Genomic DNA, 18,766 nt, shown 5'->3' on the forward strand with positions numbered 1-18,766 from the left:
CACCAAATCACCCGTGGCTCAAAAGTAAAGACACTACATGCATGAGCTGTAGAACAAGCAAGGAGAACACCAAACTGTGTTTGCTGACTTCAAAGCCTCATCCCTATCTGCTAGCTTTCATAGGCTGGAAGGTGCTACCTGAAGAGAAAGTTACATCAACCTTACCTAGAAGAAAATCCTGCGACCTGCAACTGGCCGTAAGTGTGATGCTGCACAAATGGGGGGTCACCAATCACCTTCTAACTGGATTTAAAATCCACTTCATGGAATGGAGCCCATACCTGACACTGACATCATGCCTAGGAACCTGGGGCTAGACAAGTCACAAGCCACAGGGGAGAAAATAATGCTATTATTCTGCTAAATAGATATAGTATTAAACTGACTCCTAATGACTTATTGTTATACCCACAGATTAAGGCACCTCTCAACTCTCACCAGAGAAACTTCCTTATCCACCAGATGGTGATTAACGCAGAAACCCATGACAAGACTGCAGAGCGCTTATCCCTGATCAAGACACCTATATCAACCTCCTGCCTCCCAGGGCTCAGGGATCATTGTAGACAAGGAGGCAGAAAGATCGCAAGAGCCAGAGGTGGTGGAGAACCTCAAGGAAAGTTTTCCAGACAGCTGGTCAGTTACTCATATGACCCCCCAGCAATGGGGACAGCACGCACAAAGCCACAGCCACAGCCCAGAAGGAACTGTGCCCACTGGAGGAAGCCTCTTGCTCCTGGTGGCTCTGGCTTATCCTGGGCTTGTGGCCACCTCTGTCCTGTGTTCATTCTCCCTTCCAGTCACTTGGGGGGTCCACCGAGGCTGTTCCCCACCTCTTCCACACTGGGCCTGTGTTGAGCTGTGGTATGTGCAGGGTCTTGCCCTAGTTCTCTTTCAACAGGCGGTGGAAGCATATGAAGCCACTCAAGTGGGATGCCCTCAGCTCAAGACTTCAATAAGTGTACCCCCAAGATTCTCTCTCACAGTGAGGCCATGGGGTTCATTCAGTCAGTGCACCTGTATCCAGGTAAGAGTTAACCAAACTGTGCACACAGCTCTATGCCTGGGGCCATCCTTAGCATCGCGTCTTCTTTGTCCCCTCTAAAGGACAGCACCTTCTTTGGTGGGCAAGAGTGTAACAGAGGCTTAGCATAAGCAGATTGGGAATACTGGGGGGTGGGACATTGAGATTTGGACCTATTTTTCATTACTTATAAATGTCGGGCAAAAATAACCAAACGAATTCCTGACTCTAAGAAGACAGAGGGTGGCCGGACTCCCACAGTGAGAAGATATGGCGGAGACAGGCTGAAAATTCCTGCTGTGCAGACGGTGAGCATGACCTGCTCTTCTTGGCAGACGCTGCTGCACGGTACATCGCATTCTCCTACCTCCGAGTTAGCCTTATGGCTGGGAATAAACAAACGACAACCTCTAGATTCTCCTCCTCCTCAGCTCTCTCTGCACAGGCTCCAGATACTCCAGGTGAGGACCAGGAGGCCCAGAGAAGAACTCAGACTTGGCAGAGGACATCTGGTGTGCTGGGGGTCCCAGCGGCCATAGGCGGTCCTGCAGGCTGCAGCACGTCCAGTAATAGACCTGCCGGCCACATTCCAGGTCTGCCCCTGGTTATCCACGTGACTCAGCTGGACAGACGCAGGACACACGCCACATTATTTTTCAAGAGCAACTCAGAGTCTCCTGGGAGACAAAAACAGTCAGCCGGGCTACAAAGGGAACTGCAAAGCTCCTGGGAGCGAGAGGAAAAGGGCTGGCGGTGGGGGGTGGGGATTAGGGCTCAGAGTTGGCAGGAAGACGGTGCCAGGCAAGTACTTAATTAACTAATTAACTAATTAATACCTAATTAACTAATAATTAACTAATACCTAGGGTCTAAACAGTGTCTTTCCACAGCGCCTGGAAAGACCCACAGGGAGGGAGACCAAGCACAAGGAAAGGAGGCCGGCAGGGTTGAGAAGTAAGAGCAGGGGCTGGAGAGCCGGCCCAGCGCTTAAGAGCACTGACTGCTCTTGCAGAGGACCCGGGTTTGATTCCCAGCACCCACATGGAGGCTACAAACCATCCTTAACTCCAGTCCCAGGGGAATCCGAAGCCCTCTTCTGACGTCCGCGGCATAGCTCGACATGGGTGCACTCACATACATGCAGGCAATACGTTCATACACATAAAATAAAAATAATAAATAAAATACTTTTTTGTTTATTAGAAGAAGCATTTCATCACAACAGCATTAACCTATTCAATAACATTTGTCTGAGCTAGGGTACATCTCTTTCAAAATTGGCTATATATTTTTAGGTTTACAGATGAATTATTACACTTGTACAATCTTTTACTCATTGTAAACTCTATAAGACATAAAATTAAATGAAGTTCCAACGTTTAAAAAAGATATCCACTTCGTTGTTAAATTACACAGTTTCATACAGAAAAATTCATTTTAAGGCAATTGACACTGAGATGTTTTCACATGCATTTCTAATCTCTATATATGACTATTTCTGGTCGCAGTCACTTACTTTCTGAGTTCCTTGGCATCTGAGCATGAATACAAACTCGTCAGATAGACAGCCTTCTCGAGCAGGACCTTTGACTTATCTTCACATAGATGGAACTGGTAAAAGAAAGGAGCCAGGGGCTCCTCCCAACCCCATGGGACCCCTGAGGAACAGATCCTCTAACGACCTCAAGAGTAAAAACAAATCAGTTTATCTGGTCCAATTGTATGTTCTTAAACACCCAAAAGGGAAGTACAACCAAAGATTAAAGGGGCCAATATAATTTCATAAGAGCATACATATATATAACTAAAAGTTACTTGACAAACAGCAAAGCCAGACAGGCGATACCTTCAGTCGAGCTGTTGGCCAGGATGGATAAAGGCTCTTCCAGACAGTAACCCAGCACACTACTGGAAACATGAACAGCAGACCCAATGCTTTTGAAAAAGAAGAGCGGCCTTACCATTGAGACATTTCACTGATTTATCTTTTCCTCAATTTACCACAATCTCTGGAGTATTTTCCAGGTGGAAATGAAGGCATGAAGCCTTGAACTCACTACCTTGCCGGTGCCAGCAGTGGCTGGGTTGCAGGCAAAACCTTCAGACAGCAGCGTCCTTGCTGAGGTCAGTGATGAGACATTGGAAGGCAGTGATGGTGGTCGGGCTGTCCCCTTTTCATATGTTGTAGGAATCGTTCAACCAAACTTCCCAGACTCAACGAACAGCTTGGAATTCAAGCAGGTCTTTATTGAGCTATGAGCAAGATGAAGAATGTTCTAGATGGACGCCCTTCCAAAGGGCTGTCGCCATGCGGGAAAACGCACTGGCCCTGTCCATCTGGGTCACAGCCACAGTTCAGTAGGGCTTCTGTATGTCCGGCATACCTGGGCCTCTGTTGCCACTGAACAGGACACGTGAAGGTCAATTTTTAAAGAGGCCAAGGTTGCCATGACCAGTTCTGAGCACACACTTCCTGGGAAAGCGCATATTGTTATCCACAGTGAGGTGCAGCATCATGTCTCAAGGAGTCTGGTTGATAAGTGAGCAGGTGAAGTCACTATCTAATCATAACGTCCATGGAATGAGGGCTTTTTGTGTTGCTGTTTATCTATTGCTTTTAAATTTTGAGGTGAAGCCTCATCTGGAGGCCAAGCTGGCCTGAAATTCACCACACAACCTCAGCTACACCATCTCCTCGCCTCAGCCTCTGGAGCACTGGGATTTTAGGGATGCACCACCTGCCTGGCTTGTAGATGATGCCTTGGGTGAATGCGCCATGATGGATGTGTGAGGTTCCAGCACAGGACTCAGGAGTGATTTCAGCCTTGTGGTGGTTTGCTTTGCTGCTCTCTAAAGTAAATGTAAGCTGGGGCTGGAGAGATGGCTCAGCGGTTAAGAACACCAGTTGTTCTTGCAGAAGACCCGGGTTCGAATCCCAGCAGCCACATGGCAGCTCACAACTATCCGTAACTCCAGTCCCAGGGGATCCGACAGCCTCTTCTGACCTCCACGGGCATTGCACAACATGGGTGCACTTACCTACATACAGGCAATACATGTATACACATAAAAAGTAAATAAATAAATAAACAATAAATAAACAAAGTAAATGTAAGCCAATCACAATAGGGCCACTAGGCTCTGGTGACTGTTACGTCAAGTACATCGGAGGCACCTCACAAAGGCCACTTCACAGGGCATGCCGCGCTCCTTACAGGGCTGAGTATCAGCCAAAACTGTCTTCCCAGCTGAGCTCCCGCTGGGTGCATCCAGACTGTGAACAGAACCAGTTTCCAGGAGCCGGCTCCATGAGGAGGTCTGGTGCAAGCTGAGACAGGGCTGGCCGTCTTCCGTCTACCCATGTGTGTGAGGCGGGCTCTGGGGCTTTTCCTCATGGGCCCAGACCCTTCGCCACCTCCATGACGTCTCCTGCTCTCAACAGTAGTGACTCTGATCAGAGTACTGGTCACTTTCCTCACTGCTATGACAGACCTGGTGGAAGCAAGGGAGGGTTTGTTGGGGCTCACGGTCCGAGGCTGCTGTCTATGGGGGAATCAGGACACCAGGAGCATCACGCTGCTGGACACACTACATCTGCAGTGAGGCGCACAGAGGAATGTTGGTGTTCAGCTGGTTTTGCTCTTCCAGGACCCCCATAGCATGGTGCACCCACATTTAGGATCAATCTTCCACCTCAGTCTAGTCTAGAAAATGCCTCCCAGGCATGTCCAGAGAGTCGTGCCTTAGGTGATTCTACATCCTGTCAAGTTGATGGTATTAATCATGACAGAGGCATTCAGACATGATCTGTGTGACATCACTAGGTGTGTCCATGTACTCTCATCCCAAGAAGGACCATGGTGTCTTGGAACTGCACAGGAGCTAAGTCCTCGAAGCTCTTTTTAAGTTGCTCCTTAGTTTTGAATTTACAAATGAAGTAACAGTCTCGATCCCAAAGATGAGCGAGCTTTACAGTTTGACCTGCAGTGTTCCTCAAAGTCCCGCTTGGCATTCTGGGATGTGGTAGGACACTGTCATGTGGGACACAGTGGGAGACCTTTAGGCTTTTAGGGATGCTCCCTGAGGACAGGCAGTCACTTCTTAAGGTTATGTTCATGTGTGGTGCCCAGAAATGGGATTACATATTGTGGGTATGGCGGTGAGGGTGTTCTGAAGGTTCACACCAGCAGAACAGGAAAGCAGGTCCTCTCCATTGGGACTGCCTCGCTGAGTTGATGTAGGACCAGAGTTGATGGCTGAGCATGAATGGATTTAGTCTCTGCTTCTGTCCTTGAATCAGGACCTGGTGTTGTGTTGTGGGGCTGAACCTGGGACTGGCATGAACGTTGTTGAGTCCCTTGGGTTGCTAGTTTGCCAACTAGTGCATACATAGCACATGTGAGCACATGTGAGCACATGCTTTCCCAGCTTCCAAGATCACGTGAGCCAATTCCTTTCATGAATTCTCTTTCTGTGGATGCATCATCCATAGAGCGGAGTTCTTGAGTGCATATCCACGTACAGACAGTCCTTCCACGGAGCCCAGACCACCCCACTGAAGCACAGCAGAAACTGGCCGAGCCCTCGTGCCTCTTACCGTGCAGACACTGGTTCCCATCCTGCACCTCAACACTGAGGAAGACTGTGTTAGGCAGCGTTCCATCCCTGCAAAAACACCAGACACATGTCAACGTAGAGAGAGACAAGGTTTACTTACACAGCACATGTGAGCACATGGTAGTGCAAGCATAGTAATGTGAGTACATGGTAGAGCTTGCATGGCACATGTGAGCACATGGTAGAGCTTGCATGGCACATGTGTGCACATGGTAGGGCATGTATGGCACATGTGAGCACGTGATAGTGGATGCGTAGCACATGTGAGTACATGGTAGAGCAGTACTCATCTAATAGCCATGAACTAGTGTGCAAGGGAGGGACCAAGGTTCCTGGCCCCTCAGCACACCCTCATGCCTGGAGACCTCCCGAATGTCCACCTGCTGAAGCTTCTTCCACTTTCCAAAAGTGCCTCTAGACCTCGGGGGAATGCAGGATCCAAACAACAGCTCCATGCTTTCCTGTCTTGGGACTGGGATGGCTTTACATGCAAATTCAAGACTAAGGTGCAGCCTAGAAAGGCCACTGGGTGCTAATCATGCCTGCTCACTTGGACACATGCTCAGGTGGCCACAGAAGATGGAGACCGTCTGCCACCCTCTCATCTCTGAGAACACAGGGCGTCATGTGAACCTTGCAGCTTGATACGCACATTCTGAAGGATTATTGAACTCAGAGACATTTTCTCTCCTTTATCAACTTATACGATCAACCAGATCAGCCCCTTCTGAAGAAACTACAATAACATTTTATTAGTTATGCCACCTCCTTGAAATGGAAATAATTCGGGAACTCCACAAAGCACCATTCCTGGTTGACCGTGCTCCCTGCCCTTCTGATCTGGACAAGGTTGTTGGTTATGATTTTAGCTATTTTGGTCGAACAAGAGTTTATCAGTTTCCATTTCTGAGAAAGGAGGCGAAGAGGCCTCACCTTTTTCCAGTGGCCTCATCTCCCCTGAGCTTTGCACCACACAGACTTTAAGGTGTAGCCCTGCCTTCCCCAGCGGAACCCAAAGGAGGAAACTCCTGGGTAGCTCAGACACATCAGCATCTTTATGGCCAAGACGACCCTGAGTGCAGACGCCAGCTGTGAATTCTTAGCTGTTCAAATTGCAATACAGAGTGGACGAGTGCTAGAGGGAAAGTATGATGTTTTTCTTCTTAAAAAGAACCAAAATATGTAAACAACCCATCACGTAGGAAGAAGTGTAAGTACATCCTATTGAAAGGGGAAAAACAATTTGGAGATCTGAGAAGACAGCACAGGGTAAAAGCTGGTATTCGCCTATAACGGATAGCCTCGAGTTGTAGAGGTCATTATTTCTTGCATTTTCAGAGCAAATGAACTTGACAGATGGCCGTGTCACCCAAACCCCCACCTACCAACTTGATTATGCAGAAAACAATACAATAGAGAAGAAATCATTACTGAAGGAACCTGGTTAGTCCACAGAGGGCTGGAGAATAGAGGAACAAAATTACAGTGGTGGAATTGAACAGCAAGAATGCATTTAACATAAAGTGGGTTACTGCAAGGCAATCAGTCATGGCTAAAGCTATTGTCTGGGCTTGCTTGCATGGTATATGAAGCAATCCGTCATCTCCCACAGAATTTATGCTTAGTTTATAGAGAGAACTACAAAGGTTTTGCCAGGACGTGTTTGGGTAACCATAAGTGGTTCAAGTGTGAACCTGGACGTCAAAAGCTGAACACTTTAGGGTGTTCTGGTGTTTCTTGTGTTTAGGACGTGATAATTTTATCACAAAGCATTCTGTCTGACCCTCATATGACATGGACACCGCTGCTTGGGGGTGTTAAGGGGCCGCTACTTCGGACCTCAACCGTATTCAATCTGTGTGTACACCAGGATGCACACTGAAGTGCTGGTCCAAGAAATAAGGCCAGTATTGGAGTAGGACTTCCCAAGGGTTAAAGGAGAGGCTGCCTTAGACTTGGGAGGCTGGTTGCATTATTTGTAGCAGTAAATGTCTGTAGGTACAGGTTGACTCTAAAGGTATAAGCAGTGACACTTGAGTAACAGTCAGCAGCAAATGGTTCAAACGCATTATTAGCTACACAAAGCATAATCGTTCCACGGTGTCTAAGATGCTTCAGGATGCTGAGGAGCTGTGGGCACATGATGTCTGTGTTGTGGTTGTGGCTGCTGGTAGGTTGTGCCTTCCCCAATGGAGAACCCAGAACGGCTTTGTAAGAGCCCTCAGCTCCCCCCATTTCTGTCCTGAAAACTGCTGGGATTTGGCCAACTTTATGCCTTTCAGAATGGTGACCCCTCCACACAGCTGCTCCTTAGAGAAAGCCAGCCTCACTGATTCAGTCCACATGCAACTTTCAGCTGACAAAAAACTGTCTTCAGCTTGCAGTTCGGTGTCCCAGCGTCCCTCCAAGTATAGCTGAAGTCAGGCAGGTTCTATCCTGGGTCACCTGGGAGATTCCATTCTTCCGCAGAAGGAGCTGGCTTGGACACACCCTCCGCACAGCCTTCATCTATCCCACTTTGTAATTTCTCTCTATGGGAAGAGAGATACAGGCATCTGTGGATCCTAAATACCAACACTGCCCTGTCCACACCATCCTTCTAAAACAGACATCAGACTTCCAGACACTTAGGTGCTCAGTTTAATATTACTAATACTCTTAAGTTAAGCACATGTAAATGTTAATATTATGAATGAATATGTAGTATGCATTATCATTTAATATGTTAATAATTTAACACAGGCAGTAATTTGCTATGTTTAAATTAAGTATGGGTTACTAAAAGTTGACCTAGGACAGATTATTTATCCTACTGGACTTTTGAGACAGGCTCAAATAGCCCAGACCGGCTTAGAACCTGTTATGTAGCTGAGGGTGGCCTTGAACTCCTGATCATCCTGCTTCCATCACCCAAGTGTGGGGTTTACAGGTATTCATTGCCATGATCAGCTCCTAGGAATTAGTTTGCAATTCTGAGGACACTGAAGGAATCCGCTAACATTCTTTCTCTCTACCATTATCCCGTCTCTCAGAAGAACCAGTGGCTGGATCGTCCTCCTACGGAGGAAAAGTCTTTGGACACCACAGTGGAAACAATCTCCTAAGGTCAAACTAAGGAAGACAAATTTTGCTCTAGATTTTTCTGACTTTAAAAGAGCCCTGCTTCAAAAAACTAGTCCTTCAGACATCTACAAGATGAGTTTCCAGATTCAGAGCCAAGGAGCCGACCCCAATCTCTCAGGGCAGCTTTAAAAACGCGCATGAAATCGCATTCGCTGATCAGTCGCTGGGGAGCTCATGGCCCTTGAAGGTGTGCACATGTGCCTTGAGTGGAGACACAGCTGAAAGAGAGGAGCAGCTGTGTCTGTAAAGCAGGCCTGCTCAAGTAGACCTCCACGTGGATTCTCATGCCATCCCAAACACAGTTCTGTGCACAGGAGACTGTTTGGAAGCAGTGCCTTGCAGATTTCCATGGGGACGGGGGTCCTCTTTGAACAGGGAGAACAGAGCCTGTCGATTGTAACATTAACGTGAGATCTTAGGATCAAGAACATAGAGAAGGAATGGTTTATAGAGATATGTTTGTGTGTCCAGTTGACAAGGGGTCAGTTCACTCAACTGAAGTATGTTCTGATCAGAGTGGCCTGTGGCCATGTCTGTTGGGCATATTATTAACTGCTGATTGATGCGGGAGGGTCCAGCGTACTGTAGACAGTGCTGTCCATGGGCAGGTGGGCCTGGGCTGGATAAGGATCTGAGCCAGCCAGTAAGTCGTGCTCCGCCATGGTCTTGGCTTCAGCTTCTGCCTCGAGTTCCTGCCTTGACTTTCCCCAGTGGTGGACCTTGATCTAGGAATGTGAGATGGAATAAACCTTTTCCTCCACCAAGTTCTTTTGGTCATGGTGTTTATCATAGCAATAGAAAGCAAACTAAAATAGAACTCGGTCATATATGAAGAGAGACCTGAGTGAGCGTGGGTGTTAAGACCTCAACTCCCCTGTTGGTCTGAAACTCCGCTCCCCTTGCAGCAGCCTCCCAAGTGCTGGAACTACAAGCCTGCACCACCATACCTGCACCACCACACCTGCCCATGAAGGAATTTTTCACAGGCCCAACAGCCGCTACTGTTATACATGGTGGGCGTCAGGCGCTCAGTTCATCAGCCTTACTCCCAAAGGATTATGGGAAGTAGCCACACTGCCTACTGCGTGCCACACATTTGCCCCACTCCTGACACCCACAATGGCCACCAGGTCAGGATGAAAGGTGCAGCCCAGGGCTCTCCTAGAAAGCCATTGGCACCCACAATTTCAACTGTGCAGACATGGAGCCCCACTGCATAGCCACAGAGGAAAAAAACTAAAAGCCCAAACTGGCCACTGAAAGCCCTGGTGTGCACTTGTCCACCATGACAGTGTGGTAAGGCAGGGAGCTTGTCCCTGCGCTGTTCATCTTCTGGCCCAGGTCTTCCCCTTGGGGAGATGTCATCATCCCACCATGGGCAGATCTAGACAGCAGTGCAGAAGGTCTAGGGTGGGGAGGCCCCCTGGCGAGAAGGCCTCACAGAGGGCTGACGCCTACGGTGGAGCTCAGGTCACCCTTTCGTTTCTCCGTAATTTTATTTTCACAAAAATGTTGCAAAGATAGTTAGCGAATCCCCCAATTCCTGTTAGCATCTGCCCCACATCTTCTATCTCTCCACATCCTCCTCTCTGTGGAGCAGTTATCTGGGGGTGTACAGAGGAGGAGGTGGAAGTTACGGTGTTAACTCAAACTTATGCCACTGCCAAAGGAAGTGCTGTTTTCCAGGAAGGGTCTGTTCACACAGTCTGTGCAGGCTCATCGTCCTTTCCAGTGCTGAACTGGAGGCCTCAGCTCTGATTGGCAGGTATCGGGAACCTTGGTGGCAGCAGGTAGTGGACTCTGATTTTGGTTCAGTCCCATAGGCCAGAGGATGCCTCACATCAGTCCTGATCCAGCTTCTCAGCCTCCCTGGAGAAAACCCTGGTCTTGCACAGACAGGTACCACGAGTCACTGCCTGGACAGTACCTGTGCAAGACGTCACCATGTTGTTGGTAAACAAGGAGAAATGCTGCTGATTGTTCCTCTCTCTGTGCCAAGCCTCTCTTTGCTTCTAATGAAGCTGCCAGTTGACTCTTCCAGAGACTTGGCGCACAGAGATCACGGGCATTTCTTTCTCTGGTTGTTCACGCTCACGCCGTCACCTTAACTTCTTGCAGAAGTGACGGGGCTGGCAGCCAGCCACACACCCGATGGTGGCTTCTGCCCTTGATGGAGACAGCAGGACCCTTCCTCACCTTCACCCTGCTGTGTACTTCGAACGTGGTGTTTAGCCACAAGCCTGAAGCAACAGGCTACTTGACCAAGAAATGAAGCCTCCAAAACCATGATCCGCGGTGGAGCATCCATCCTTGCGGTCCATCGTCCCAAGCACTTGGTACAGTAAGTGAAAGCTGACCAGCCGCCTGCCTGTCGATGTGTCTCTACCCATCTCTCCCAACCAACGAAGAGAGCATGTCGTTTTTCACTTTTCCTCTCCCCCAGGCAAACGACTTCTGTGAACAAGGACCCTTCACTGTGAACACGGGAAGCCTAGGACTGTATGTCTGCCTCACCTCTTTCTGGTTCTACTACGGACCCCTCACATGTAGACATGACCCTGAAGGCACACACACTCTACCTACCTGTTAAGCCCCCTAGCAACCCCTAAGGCAGAGTGGAATTCCTGAATACTGAGTTCGTATTTTGACAGTCGGGGTCTTGATCATCTCAGGGGGCCGGGCCCATGACATAGATGCTTGTCACTAGTCAGATCATCAGCTTCAAAGGAGCCACTGCTCCCAAAATTGCCACCAAACTTTTGTGTGAAAATGAGCCTCTCTTCAGAGAATTCCAAACTCATATAAATTAAAAAATAAGTAAGACAGTGTTGAGGGATGATGACCGCTTTTACAGCACCAGAGCACGCCGCCAACAGTTGGACATGTCACAAATGGCTTCAAAGAGAGAGGAGGCACAGGACTTGTTCCTGCTTCTTGTCTGTCTGGATAGACAATGATAATTTAACTATCATTCGGATCTCAGCTCAGAAGCTTCCAGAATAATGATCCTTTGATTGGACTGTGTGTAGCCTTCATGGACACATGTTCTCCCTTGAAGGGGATGTCAGGAAATCAGGAGGTGGAGGATGCCAAGAACAGAGAGGACAGGCCACAGACACTTGGGCACGGCTGGTGGCTTCTGCTGGCCACAGGCCTTTGTGTCTCCCATGTGCCACCAAATGCCTTATCCTGTGAGATGGGGTCAGTAACTCAGACCCATAGCTGTAGGCCCTTGGTTCATACTTCCTTCATAAACAGAGAGCTGGATCACTTATTCGTGGAGCCAGGAGAAGGTTACCTTTTGAGACCCCAGCCTGGGCTCTCAGCCCGGTGGTGGCCAGTCTTGTTCCATCAGCTGTCCCCTCAGTCACACTGGGCACATATCATGCCATGATGTTAGTTGGCCTAAAGACTGGTAATGGTTCATTTTAATCATCAGCCTGATTGGCGTTCATGAGGTCCCTGAGATCTTTTCCAGAGAGATTTAACTGAGGAGCAAAGACTCACCCTGAGTATGGGTGTTAATGTGCCGTGGGCCGGGGCCCCCAGCGGAAGAAAAGGTAGGATCCAGTTTGATGGGGAACCCTGCTGCTAGGGTTGTCATCCTCCATGTCTGGATAGCTCTAAGGGGCTCGGTGCCATATGGAAGGACTCCCCTTCTCAGCAGTGGGCCTCCTGCTCTCTTCCTGTCTTACCTGGAAAGTGCCGCCAAGCACGGATGCTTGGCCTCATTTAACATGACCTTTGACACAGTTACCTGGAGTAAAAACTACCCCCATGTTTTTTCTATATGATAATTAGGCATTGCCCATACTCATGATAGGAGCCCACTGCCACATGTAAATAAAGCACACTATGAGCACCTATCAGCTGAAGCTTTGGCTGCCGCCTCCACACTGTATTTTCCCTGACCCCCACTGAATAAACGGAGCTGTTTCACTGAGTCTGGAGCTGTTTGCATCACTGAACCTGCCTCCCTGGAAGGGCTTTCTTCCATCAGTGCTCACTGGCCGTCCTGACCCCGTTCGTCGCTTCTGCCAACGACCCACGAGGAGAGGGAGCGCCCCCACACCAGTTCAGAGTGAACGCCGGCATTCCCCTTTCAGTCTGCTGGTTACCTGTGATGTGAGGAGTCCCAGTCACATGTTCCCACAGCCTTGAACTCTGGTGTGTCTTCCCCTCCATGACCAACCACATCCCTTCAGACCGTGAGCCCAAATCAACACCTCCCCCACAAAGTTGCCTGTTGTCAGGTATTTTTTATCACAACGAGGTAATTAATCCAGGGTTCAATGCCCTGTAATTAGGAAGAGATTGTCCCTGTTTAGAGTCGTTAGTCTGGGCTGGTACATAGTCAGAGGTCACCTGTTCACTGTGGCTTTCATGACAAATCACTAAACACTGGGCAGCCTAAGTGACACATTTGCTGTCCATTAGCTCTGGAGGCCGGCAGTTGGGCAGGGCCTCGCTCCCATCCTAGGCTCCAGATATGGCTGCTCCTGTCTCCGCCTTCCGGTACCAACGTTCCCTGGTCCATGTAGCAGCATCACCCCGTTCCTCTGTCCTTTCTGGCCATTTTGGTATCCTCTCCCCTCCTCAGACCCTTAACTGGACTGTGGACTACAGTATGTCTGTCCCCGGCCCATATTTCAAAGGCCTGAGCCTTGATGCCACTGTGTCTAGAAATGACAAGATTAAATGAAGCCATAGGTGGGTCTTAACCTTGGGCTTAGAACTGCAAAGACCGTTTTCTAAAAGAGGTGGTCTCAGTGGACCATGGGGAACATGTCTTGAGGGTGAACCGTCGTCCACCACTGCTCTGAAGGATTGTTTCCTGAGCACTTGGGGAAGAAGGCAGAGAGCCTCCCATTTCAGACTGCAGCTGTGAGTTCCCTTCAGCCTAGAATGTTCTCCTGACCCCTGAAATGGAACCACACTCTTCCTGTCTGGGACCAGTCATCCAGGGTCACAGAGGGTCAACCTGCATGTGCAGCCTAGTGGGCTCCACTCTCGGCCTCTTTGTAAAGCTCTTATCTCCCAAGCAAACACCAGCATCCCTGAAAGTGGGTCCCAAATTTAAGGCTCCAAATTCACAGCTTCATCTCGTTAACGAAACCCCGGATGTCTCCTTCCAACCACACAAGTGAACAGCCCTCTGCAAAGCATCTCTGGAAGCGCTTCTCGGGGTTACAGTTGGAGCTGCCCACCGTCCTGTCTCAAGCCCACAGACTGCTGAGCTTCCCATAAGACTTCCCAGACCCACTTGACATCACTCTTTCTCCAGGTTTTCAACTCATGGGTTGCCGGGGATACCTAGAATTAGCACCTGAATACTGTGCTCTCACCTTCCCGAACAACAAGCGTGTTCCAGGAGGCACTGTACTTTCAGTGCAGTTTATTTTCAAATGCAAACAAAGTTCAATACACCCCGAAGCCCCTGATGACATCCAAATGAGAGCCCTCTGCCCCCAAGGAGCCACAGTGTGCACCCTGTGCAAGCCACCCACGCCGCGTGCCTCCAGGACTGAGCCAGCATTCGGTGCCCAGGGCTCCTTCTGAAATCCCATCCACCATCGAGGATAGGGTAGGCGCCAAATCTCCTTTTACTTAAGTTCACGTCAAAATTTGTAACATTTCTTATCTATATACTTATATATATGTGTGCTTGTGTGTGTGTGTCTGTGTGTGTGTGTGTGTGTGTGTGTGTGTGTGAATGCAGGTACATGCGTGCTGTGGCACATACATGAAAATCAAAGGACAACCTTGGGTGTCAGTCCTTACCTTCTACCTTGTTTGAGATGGGGTCTGCCCTCTCTTTTCACCACAGCAAATGCTAGGCTAGCTGTTGCACAAGGGTGCAGATTCTCCTGCCCCTACATTTATGCCACAGGAGCACTGGGATTATGGGTGTACACTCCCAGGTTCAGCTTTTACATGGGTCTGGGGGATTAAAACTCAGACCCTCACCATTGCATAACAAGCACCTTACTGACCCATCTTCCAGCCCCCAATTTTCTACTATTCAAGTGGATGCTCAGCACACAGGCTATACCTGGTATTGAGTGGTTTGCTATTTCTCCACAATGAGGAAGTGATGTCACAATGGAGAGGCCAAGGGGCGGAAAAGCAAAAAGCCAGAATGCCACACTCAGTGTACAAGCACAGTCAGATTCCTCTCAGGATCCCAGGATACCTGGACCACAGGCCTGGATAGGACTCAGCTCAGGAGGCCTCTATTTGTGAGCTGAGGACCACACATAGAGCCCCATCAGTGTTGTTCAGAAGGACAGATGTCAAAAGTGAGTAGAAGTCCACACTCAGGGCAGAGTTCTGGGAGAGGAGGGGGACAGCTGGGCAGGGGAGACCAGCACCTTGACCAGCAGGTCCCCAAAAGAGGAAGGTGACTCCAGAGAAGTGGGGGTGACCTCAGGGGAGGGGATGAAGGTGTGGGGCTCCTCCTCCACTTTTAAAAACTGGCAGGAGGGATGAAGGAGCAGGTCAACAGCCAGCAGCTGACAAATGAGGCTTCACCCCTGGGGTTCTCTGCCATTTTGAGCTGCAGTGATTGTAATAAGGCCCCATGATATTCAGGGGAGCTCCGTGTTCTCATAGGCCCTTTCCTGCCCAGTGGAGTGCCAGGGCTCACTGGAAGTCAGCTGCTAGGGCCGCACAGTCTCCTTGTCCCACTTCCTTTATTGGCCTGTGTGACCCCACCATGCTCACATCTTCACCTTAAGATCAATCATTCAGTCATCAAACACGCAGCATGACCTGTCCTGCACTGCTATGACTATGCTTGATGACAGCAAGGATGCATGTGCTCAGACCGTCTTCTGACACGACCTCTCTTCCTGTTGCATGTACACGCTCACGGGTGGCGGGCTATACAAAGTTGCAAGGGCACCAGGTGGCACTTGGTGGACCATGGCCTGCCTCTGCAGCCACACTCCAGGAGGCAGGGGCGAATAAACAGGCACAGACATAAAGGCATGTCCTTTGCGCGGAGGGGAGTCACAGAATCCCGCTGCAGTAGAGGAGGGTGCAGCACAAGTGGCCTGCAGACATCGTCTGGTACTTGGAGTATAAGTGGCAGGTCAGGAAGGGAAGGCCTGGAGTGGAGGGAGTCAGGAGAGGGCCCTGGAGAACGGCGCTTGGCCCTCAGTGTGGAGGAGGAGGAGCCATACCTGGTGGAGGAGTGCAGCCTGTGGAGTTTGGGAGAAGCGGCCAGTGGTTGTCCAGCGAAGGCCTCCCCCTTGTCACACTTCCATCATCACTTCAGTGTGAGCAGAGGGTTGGGGGTCATTATGTGAGGGGTCTCCAGTCAACCTCAACACTCTTATTTCACAGGACTGTGTAAAGAAAGGGCCACCAGACCAAGCAGCGCCCTGCCCTTCTGTGGCTCATTGGTTGGTGGGTAAATAATAATGGCCTCTCCCCACCATACAGGCATACCGACCAGACCACTGTGAATGCATGTGCATCCTTATGGACACACCATGCTCACATCTTCACACACACACACACACACACACACACACACACACACACTCCACAGCTGTGGAGGCAATGAAGGACCACAGCCATCACCCTCAGGACGGCAGCATTATGAGCTCCCTTGGCAAAGATGGTCTCTTTCCCCATTAATACTGAGGAAACGATAGGTCAGCATTTGCAAGAATGAGACAGGGCAGCCAGAGCTCCTGCTTACTCTCACCCCACATGACGCAGGTTAGCAGCAACCTGTGCTCCATCACATCAGCTGCATGGGGCTAGCAGAGCCGCCTGGCCCCTGCCCTGCCTACTGGACACCAGGAGGCCTACAGCATCGAGCTGCTGTGTTCTCATCTCCATTGGCTCTGGGGTACCCCCCGCACTGATACATGCCCAGTGATCAGGGCAGTAGAAGAGCGGGGCGATCCATCCCCACCCTGAGTATACGTTTGCACCATGGCAGGTCAATAACACCATCTCCATATATTCTGGGAAGTGTGTCCTCACGGAGGAGGCCAGGGGCAGCTCTATCAGCATAACTTTTTAAAACGGTGACATAAGGATCTATCATTTCACTATATATGAATTTTTTAATATTTCCAATATAGACTATGCTGAATGTGGAATTTCACCAGATCTGATTCCACTTAGCCTGGGGGCCTTTTGATTCCTCGAACGCTTTTTTATCAGGTTTCATCAGCCTTATTGGAAGATGGGGACAGGGCCTTATTGGAAGACGGGTGGAAATTTGTCAGGCACTAACCCTTGTTATCAGTCTCAAGCACAATTCACTGCAGACACAATTATCACAGTGGGGTTTGGATGTCAAGAGCCCTGGGACATCGTCTCCCGGAAAAGTATGTGCGGATGAGTGCAGGTTAAAACCCATGGAGCAGCTACACGGGTGGGAAGGGAGCCTGCGGTAAGCAAGAGGTCACAGCACAGAGGCAGTGGAGTCTGTGTGGGACCCTCCCTGGGGGGCTGAAAACCAGCGTGCTGGGTCCAGAGAGGTTGGACTCAAGGGTGAAAATGAACTTTCCTACGTGAGTAAATGCCAGTGCCAGCTCCAAAGACACAAACAAACTTTCCAGAACAGGTCTGGGAGGCTGGGATGAGGACAGAAGGAAAATTGGGAAACACAATTGAGTCCAGGCTTGGGGGGATTGAACAAGATGGTCAAACACTGCAGAGACCTCAGAAACAGTGTTGCAACAAGGGCCTCTGCATCTGGTCAAATGGAGAATGTTACCAGGCGTGGCAGTGCAGGTCTTTAATCCCAGCACTTGGGAGGCAGAGGCAGGTGGATTTTTGCGGGTTTGAGGCCAGCCTGGTCTACATAGTGAGTTCCAGGACAGCTGGGGCTACAAGGAGACCCTGTCTCAAAAAAGACCAAAAAAAAAAAGGAGAATGTTCTAGGCACACCCAAGGGCCACATGCAACCAAGGATAGCTATGCATGTGGCCCAAAATAGTATTGCAAACTTACTTAAAACATTATGGGATTATTCTGGTAATTCAACTGCACAGTTCTCTAGCATGAACTTTGTAAACGACAATGTCACGTCAGAATGCCAATAGGTTGGATATACCTGAACCTTAAGACCATGGACCACAGACCAGAAGCCTCCACGATACCACAGGATTGTTGGGAAAACAACAGTTCTTAAAAGCCACCTCCCCTAGGGAAGGGCAGTTCTGATAAGAGCCCCCACTGAGAACTGCTGTTCTAGGAGATGGTTTCACTTCCGCCAGGAATGGAAAGGGGGATTAAGACAACATTAGACAATAGAAAATGAAACAGAGAACAACAGTTTGATGTTGGGAAGCATTGTACCAAGACAAGAGAGTTGGTAAGACGGGAACCAGGGGCTCTGAGGGGGCCTGAGCACAGACGGAAGGGATGGGCAGGCATTCCATAGTCCACGGAAGATGAGCTGGAGGTGGAGTTCAGGAGAACACCAAGTGTCATGGTTGGCTACCGCACTGCTGTCCCAGCCAACAGCTTTCCCCTGGTTGAACTTGCAAATGCAGTTATGCATGTCAGATGCGCCAGGATCTGGCCACTACAAACCTAGGGGCAGGAAGTTGGTTTCTCCAGAGAACACACATCTCTCTCTCTCACAATGCAAACAGGCACACTGCACACCATGCGGTAGAGACGGAGTCCCTTCAGCCTCAGATGCCAGGAGGCTGGCTCCTCTAAGAAAAGGATTGCTAGCCTGGTATGTGCAACCTCGGTGCTGGGAAGGAGGAAGCAAGAGGATGCCTGGGGTGGGCTGGCCAGTCAGGCTACCAATCTATGAGTTCCAGATTCAGAGAAATCTCCTATCTCCAAAAGCTAGATGGAGGGTGATTGAGGAGTACACTAGATGTCAACATCTGGCTTACACACATGCACAGACACACACTCACACAAGTGAACACACACATATATGTGCACACATACATCCCCAAAAGACTGTTGTTGACTTCCCAGTCTTGTTAGCTATATCAGCATTTTGGAGCCAGCGAG

The sequence above is a fragment of the Nannospalax galili genome, unplaced genomic scaffold, assembly GCF_000622305.1.
Source record: "Nannospalax galili isolate Female #2095 unplaced genomic scaffold, S.galili_v1.0 scaffold1146, whole genome shotgun sequence".
NCBI classification, from domain to species: Eukaryota; Metazoa; Chordata; class Mammalia; order Rodentia; family Spalacidae; genus Nannospalax; species Nannospalax galili.